Below are 8,822 nucleotides of genomic sequence, written 5' to 3'. Positions count from 1 at the left end.
AAGACAAAACAGATCCAGATCTACTCCAACAACAAATGAGAATATCCAATCAAATGCTGCTAGTGATTCCTCAGATGAAATCCTGGGGACTTCTACAGTTATTAGCAACGTGGATATGAAGAGTATGCTTCAGGATGTTGTTTCAAGTGCCTTAAGAAATTTATCTAATTATGGTGGACACAGCGGTAGCACACAACGAAGCACCTTTCCATCAGACTTACCTAGCAAAACACTATCAGAAAATAATCCAGTTCGAAATCCCCTAAGAGATCTGACAAATACTCAGAAAAGAAGTGGAACAGGCTGCTTAAGGATGGAAAAGAAGTGGAACAGGCTGCTTAAGGATGGAAAAGAAATCATACCTGATTGCTGATAAGATGGTGCCACAAAACCAACACTCATCATCAACCTTGATGGATGCAGGTCATGTTTGTAATCTTCCCTTGACATGCACAGCAGTTAACCAAGTAAGGCAATCTACAAGATTGTCAGCACGATCAGTTATCCCCAAATCGAATGTGTGCCCAATATCTTTGATGGCTCATGAAGAATCAAGTACAGCTATTGATACAAGTGAAAATTCTCTTTTCTTCATCCATGACACAACTGGAGTGCTCAGAAATGAGGGGTCACCAGTTCTGAGATCTCCGAGATTTGAAGCACAGTTACATTCAGAAAAGGACTTTATACAGTTGTCAATACCTTCTCCACAAAGTACAGTGATCACTAGAAGAATGTCATTGGAGAAAAAGAGCCTGAAATATCTGGAAGGTACCGATTCTCAAACATGTAGATCACCAATGAATGTATGTCTTTCATCGCCATTGCAGACAAGCAAAACTTTGAAACCATATCAAGAAAAGAGGCGAAGGTCAAGGTTGTCAGCAATGAGAGCTCAAGGAAAGGCAGGTATGTTTGTAGTACCCTCAAGCACTTCTTTGGAGATCAACAAGATGGAGTTAGAAGTGAGTCCTTATACACAGAAACAGCACCAATATAACATTCTTAAAATCTTAAACTCTGGTGATTTGAAGAAACTCCAGCAACTACCGACAGTTGGACCTAAGACCGCAATGATCATCAGCAACTTCAGGAAACTCTGTGGCACATTCAGTTCGGTTGAGGAACTTAAGAAAGTACCAGCCCTTTCAAAGAACTTCTGTAAACGGTTTATGAAAGCAAACTTGCTGAGTGAACTGAGTGTCTGATGATGACCAGAACAGCCTCTTCAGTACCTGTATTGATTAAATGACAAGCCATTCCATGAAACACTTTAGTTAGAAACATGTATGTATGTCAACCATACAGCTAAGAGTAGGATTGTATCAGCTAAAAGACCTGCAGCTTTATATTCACTTATACAACATAGCAATGGAAGTTTCCGTGATGTATGCAGATAAATTCTATCGTGTTTCATGGCTATTTTGTACATATTTTGCCATAGATTCTGCCTCCCCAGAGCCATGGATTTTTTAACATTTTACTTTTAATTTCCAATTTTAGTCTTTTTTTCCCTGCGTGTCGTAGAAGGCGACTAAAAGGGGAGGGAGTGAGTGGCTGGAAATCCTCCCCTCTCTTTTTCTTTTTCTTTGATTTTCCAAAAGAAGGAACAGAGAAGGGGGCCAGGTGAAGATATTCCCTCAAAGGCCCAGTCCTCTGTTCTTAACGCTACCTCGCTAACGTGGGATATGGCGAATAGTATGAAGGAAAAGAATATATATATATATATATATATATATATATATATATATATATATATATATATATATATATACATATATAGTCGCTTTCTACGACATGCGAGGAATACGTGAGAAGTATTCTTTCACCCCTATCCCCAGGGATAGGGCGCAAATGGGGAGGTGATAACAAGTAGTGGTGATGTGAGAAGGAGATGGAGTGAGTATTTTGAAGGTTTGCTGAATGTGTTTGATGATAGAGTGGCAGATATAGGGTGTTTTGGTCGAGGTGGCGTGCAAAGTGAGAGGGTTAGGGAAAATGATTTGGTAAACAGAGAAGAGGTAGTGAAAGCTTTGCGGAAGATGAAAGCCGGCAAGGCAGCAGGTTTGGATGGTATTGCAGTGGAATTTATTAAAAAAGGGGGTGACTGTATTGTTGACTGGTTGGTAAGGTTATTTAATGTATGTATGACTCATGGTGAGGTGCCTGAGGATTGGCGGAATGCGTGCATAGTGCCATTGTACAAAGGCAAAGGGGATAAGAGTGAGTGCTCAAATTACAGAGGTATAAGTTTGTTGAGTATTCCTGGTAAATTATATGGGAGGGTATTGATTGAGAGGGTGAAGGCATGTACAGAGCATCAGATTGGGGAAGAGCAGTGTGGTTTCAGAAGTGGTAGAGGATGTGTGGATCAGGTGTTTGCTTTGAAGATTGTATGTGAGAAATACTTAGAAAAGCAAATGGATTTGTATGTAGCATTTATGGATCTGGAGAAGGCATATGATAGAGTTGATAGAGATGATCTGTGGAAGGTATTAAGAATATATGGTGTGGCAGGAAAGTTGTTAGAAGCAGTGAAAAGTTTTTATCGAGGATGTAAGGCATGTGTACGTGTAGGAAGAGAGGAAAGTGATTGGTTCTCAGTGAATGTAGGTTTGCGGCAGGGGTGTGTGATGTCTCCATGGTTGTTTAATTTGTTTATGGATGGGGTTGTTAGGGAGGTAAATGCAAGAGTTTTGGAAAGAGGGGCAAGTATGAAGTCTGTTGGGGATGAGAGAGCTTGGGAAGTGAGTCAGTTGTTGTTCGCTGATGATACAGCGCTGGTGGCTGATTCATGTGAGAAACTGCAGAAACTGGTGACTGAGTTTGGTAAAGTGTGTGGAAGAAGAAAGTTAAGAGTAAATGTGAATAAGAGCAAGGTTATTAGGTACAGTAGGGTTGAGGGTCAAGTCAATTGGGAGGTGAGTTTGAATGGAGAAAAACTGGAGGAAGTGAAGAGTTTTAGATATCTGGGAGTGGATCTGGCAGCGGATGGAACCATGGAAGCGGAAGTGGATCATAGGGTGGGGGAGGTGGCGAAAATTCTGGGGGCCTTGAAGAATGTGTGGAAGTCGAGAACATTATCTCGGAAAGCAAAAATGGGTATGTTTGAAGGAATAGTGGTTCCAACAATGTTGTATGGTTGCGAGGCGTGGGCTATGGATAGAGTTGTGCGCAGGAGGATGGATGTGCTGGAAATGAGATGTTTGAGGACAATGTGTGGTGTGAGGTGGTTTGATCGAGTGAGTAACGTAAGGGTAAGAGAGATGTGTGGAAATAAAAAGAGCGTGGTTGAGAGAGCAGAAGAGGGTGTTTTGAAGTGGTTTGGGCACATGGAGAGGATGAGTGAGGAAAGATTGACCAAGAGGATATATGTGTCGGAGGTGGAGGGAACGAGGAGAAGTGGGAGACCATATTGGAGGTGGAAAGATGGAGTGAAAAAGATTTTGAGTGATCGGGGCCTGAACATGCAGGAGGGTGAAAGGCGGGCAAGGAATAGAGTGAATTGGATCGATGTGGTATACCGGGGTCGACGTGCTGTCAATGGATTGAATCAGGGCATGTGAAGCGTCTGGGGTAAACCATGGAAAGTTGTGCGGGGCCTGGATGTGGAAAGGGAGATGTGGTTTAGGGCATTATTGCATGACAGCTAGAGATTGAGTGTGAATGAATGGGGCGTTTGTTTTCTTTTACTAGCGCTACCTTGCATACATGAGGGGGGAGGAGGATGTTATTCCATGTGTGGCGAGGTGGCGATAGGAATGGATAAAGGCAGACAGTGTGAATTGTGTGCATGTGTATATATGTATGTGTCTGTGTGTGTATATATATGTGTAAATTGAGATGTATGGGTATGTATATTTGCGCGTGATGACGTGTATGTATATACATGTGTATGTGGGTGGGTTGGGCCATTTCTTTCGTCTGTTTCCTTGCGCTACCTCGCAAATGCTGGAGACAGCGACAAAGCAAAATAAATAAATATAAATAAAATATATATATATATATATATATATATATATATATAGGGGATAGGGGATTAAGAATACTTCCCACGTATTTCCTGCGTATTTCCGAAAGGGGAAGATTTCCAGCCCCCTTTCGTTTTTTTTTTTTTTTAATTTTCCAAAAGAAGGAACAGAGGGGGCCAAGTGAGGATATTCGAAAAAAGGCCCAGTCCTCTGTTCTTAACGCTACCTCGCTAACGCGGGAAATGGTGAACAGTTTAAAAGAAAAGAAAGATATATATATATATATATATATATATATATATATATATTTTCTTTTTTTATTTATTTATTTTGGTTTGTCGCTGTCTTCCGCGTTTGCGAGGTAGCGCAAGGAAACAGACGAAAGAAATGGCCCAACCCACCCCCATACACAATGTATATACATACACGTCCACACACGCAAATATACATACCTATACATCTCAATGTACACATATATATACACACACAGACACATACATATATACCCATGCACACAATTCACACAGTCTGCCTTTATTCATTCCCATCGCCACCTCGCCACACATGGAATACCATCCCCCTCCCCCCTCATGTGTGCGAGGTAGCACAAGGAAAAGACAACAAAGGCCCCATTCGTTCACACTTAGTCTCTAGCTGTCATGCAATGATGCCCGAAACCACAGCTCCCTTTCCACATCCAGGCCCCACACAACTTTCCATACTACAAGGAAAAAATCTAATTCTGCTCAGTAGTTTTTTTAAGCCATCACAGACTCCCCGCTGCTGCAAATAAGCCATCTTGTGTCCTTCTTACCACTGTTGTTTATATGTTTATTTCTGGCATTTTCCTCAGATATTGTAAATTATTTGTCTAAATGACTTTTGAAGATTTTTTTTTTTTTTCGCTGTCTCCCGCTTTTGCGAGATAGCGCATATATATATATATATATATATATATATATATATATATATATATATATATATATGTATATTTTTTTTTTTTTTTTCATGCTATTTGCCATTTCCCGCGTTAGCGAGGTAGCGTTAAGAACAGAGAACTGGGCCTTAGAGAAAATATCCTCACCTGACCCCTTTCTCTGTTCCTTCTTTTGGAAAATTAAAAAAAACAAGAAAGGGGAGGATTTCCAGCCACCCGCTCCCTCCCCTTTTAGTCGCCTTCTACGAAACGCAGGGAATACGTGGGAAGTATTCTCTCTCCCCTATCCCCAGGGATATATATATATATATATATATATATATATATATATATATATATATATATATATATATATATATATATATATATATACATATATATATATGTATATATATATATATATATATATATATATATATATGTATATATATATATATATATATATATATATATATATATATATATATATATATATATATATATATATATATATATATATATATATATATATATATATATATATATATATATATATATATATATATATATATATATATATATATATATATATATATATATATATATATATATATATATATATATATATATATATATATATATATATATATATATATATATATATATATATATATATATATATATATATATATATATATATATATATATATATATATATATATATATATATATAATATATATATATATATATATATATATATATATATATATATATATATATATATATATATATATATATATATATATATATATATATATATATATATATATATATATATATATATATATATATATATATATATATATATATATATATATATATATATATATATATATATATATATATATATATATATATATATATATATATATATATATATATATATATATATATATATATATATATATATATATATATATATATATATATATATATATATATATATATATATATATATATATATATATATATATATATATATATATATATATATATATATATATATATATATATATATATATATATATATATATATATATATATATATATATATATATATATATATATATATATATGTATATATATATGGCAAGCATCATGGTTGCCTAAGACTGGTCGATCTGGGAGGTGCGGAGGGTGTGGGTCGAACACAGTCTTCAGGACTGCAGTTCATAGAGGGTGTCAATATCAACAAGGGTCCTACTAACTCTTGGGAAGGGTTTGGCGTCTTTCAGCAACCCTGCTAGTGGATATGTTCCTTTCAGAGAATCTGTATTGACGAGACTCCTCAAAGATTCTCTGGGTGGGACTAGCTACACAGCAATGATTGCTTGTTTCAACCCTGCCAATATCAATGTGTATGAAACAATCAATGCACTTAGATATGCAGAACAAGCTTGAAGTATCAAATCCAACCCTCATGCTTTGTCTACTGTGAACAAGTCTGGTATGAAGCGTCGTTTTGAAGATGTGTCAGCCAATCCTGGAGCGTGGGAAAAAACGAGTAATGGCCTCAGGAACGAGACAGGAGCACAATAGGCACAATATCCACTCCTGGACATAAGCCAACAAGAAAATCATTTGCTCCCACATTGAACAATCCCTTTGTTACACCCTCAGATAGAATGAGTGAGGTTCTTTGTAACTCTGTTTCAAAAACTGGGTGTAATGTGCCTCTGGCTGCACCCATGTTCTCTACCCTCAATCAACCCATTTTTGAAGATGACTCACCATCAAGACTTTCAACTATATCAGCCATTGAAAGTACTGAAACTCACCCATCTACATTCAGTCCCTTCATAGATCGTTTCACAAGCCGTTTCGAGCAGTCAATGATGACTCAGTTGGAGTGCATAGAAGATCGGATGGCAGATAAAATTATCTCAAAGCTCACACATATGAAACTAGGAAAACATTCACGTTTGAATAGAAAGATGAAAAGACAAAACAGATCCAGATCTACTCCAACAACAAATGAGAATATCCAATCAAATGCTGCTAGTGATTCCTCAGATGAAATCCTGGGGACTTCTACAGTTATTAGCAACGTGGATATGAAGAGTATGCTTCAGGATGTTGTTTCAGGTGCCTTAAGAAATTTATCTAATTATGGTGGACACAGCGGTAGCACACAACGAAGCACCTTTCCGTCAGACTTACCTAGCAAAACACTATCAGAAAATAATCCAGTTCGAAATCCCCTAAGAGATCTGACAAATACTCAGAAAAGAAGTGGAACAGGCTGCTTAACGATGGAAAAGAAATCATACCTGATTGCTGATAAGATGTTGCCACAAAACCAACACTCATCATCAACCTTGATGGATGCAGGTCATGTTTATAATCTTCCCTTGACATGCACAGCAGTTAACCAAGTAAGGCAATCTACAAGATTGTCAGCACGATCAGTTATCCCCAAATAATTGTTTACTGAGCTTTCATCAGAAATTAGCTCGAATGTGTGCCCAGTGTCTTTGATGGCTCATGAAGAATCAAGTACAGCTGTTGATACAAGTGAAAATTCTCTTTTCTTCATCCATGACACAACTGCATTGCTCAGAAATGAGGGGTCACCAGTTCTGAGATCTCCGAGATTTGAAGCACAGTTACATTCAGAAAAGGACTTTATACAGTTGTCAATACCTTCTCCACAAAGTACAGTGATCACTAGAAGAATGTCATTGGAGAAAAAGAGCCTGAAATATCTGGAAGGTACCGATTCTCAAACATGTAGATCACCAATGAATGTATGTCTTTCATCGCCATTGCAGACAATCAAAACTTTGAAACCATATCAAGAAAAGAGGCGAAGGTCATCAAGGTTGTCAGCAATGAGAGCTCAAGGAAAGGCAGGTATGTTTGTAGTACCCTCAAGCACTTCTTTGGAGATCAACAAGATGGAGTTAGAAGTGAGTCCTTATACACAGAAACAGCACCACTATAACATTCTTAAAATCTTAAACTCTGGTGATTTGAAGAAACTCCAGCAACTACCGACAGTTGGACCTAAGACCGCAATGATCATCAGCAACTTCAGGAAACTCTGTGGCACATTCAGTTCGGTTGAGGAACTTAAGAAAGTACCAGCCCTTTCAAAGAACTTCTGTAAACGGTTTATGAAAGCAAACTTGCTGAGTGAACTGAGTGTCTGATGATGACCAGAACAGCCTCTTCAGTACCTGTATTGATTAAATGACAAGCCATTCCATGAAACACTTTAGTTAGAAACATGTATGTATGTCAACCATACAGCTAAGAGTAGGATTGTATCAGCTAAAAGACCTGCAGCTTTATATTCACTTATACAACATAGCAATGGAAGTTTCCGTGATGTATGCAGATAAATTCTATCGTGTTTCATGGCTATTTTGTACATATTTTGCCATAGATTCTGCCTCCCCAGAGCCATGGATTTTTTAACATTTTACTTTTAATTTGCAATTTTAGTCTTTTTTTTCCCTGCGTGTCGTAGAAGGCGACTAAAAGGGGAGGGAGTGAGTGGCTGGAAATCCTCCCCTCTTTTTTTCTTTTTCTTTAATTTTCCAAAAGAAGGAACAGAGAAGGGGGCCAGGTGAAGATATTCCCTCAAAGGCCCGGTCCTCTGTTCTTAACGCTACCTCGCTAACGTGGGATATGGCGAATAGTATGAAAGAAAAGAATATATATATATATATATATATATATATATATATATATATATATATATATATATATATATATATATATATATATATATACATATATATATATATATATATATATATATATATATATATATATATATATATATATATATATATATATATATATATGAGTATTTTGAAGGTTTGTTGCATAAGTTTGATGATAGAGTGGCAGATATAGGGTGTTTTGG

The 8,822-nt window shown here is 36.5% G+C and overlaps 1 pseudogene; it reads left to right on the top strand.

The window, feature by feature from the left end:
* The first annotated feature begins 344 nt into the window (after window positions 1–344).
* LOC139763382 (uncharacterized) lies at window positions 345–8,333 on the top strand (annotated as a pseudogene).
* Window positions 8,334–8,822: the final 489 nt, after the last annotated feature.

Source organism: Panulirus ornatus, chromosome 46 (assembly GCF_036320965.1).
Source record: "Panulirus ornatus isolate Po-2019 chromosome 46, ASM3632096v1, whole genome shotgun sequence".
NCBI lineage: Eukaryota > Metazoa > Arthropoda > Malacostraca > Decapoda > Palinuridae > Panulirus > Panulirus ornatus.
This window is presented reverse-complemented; position numbering and strand designations above follow the sequence as displayed.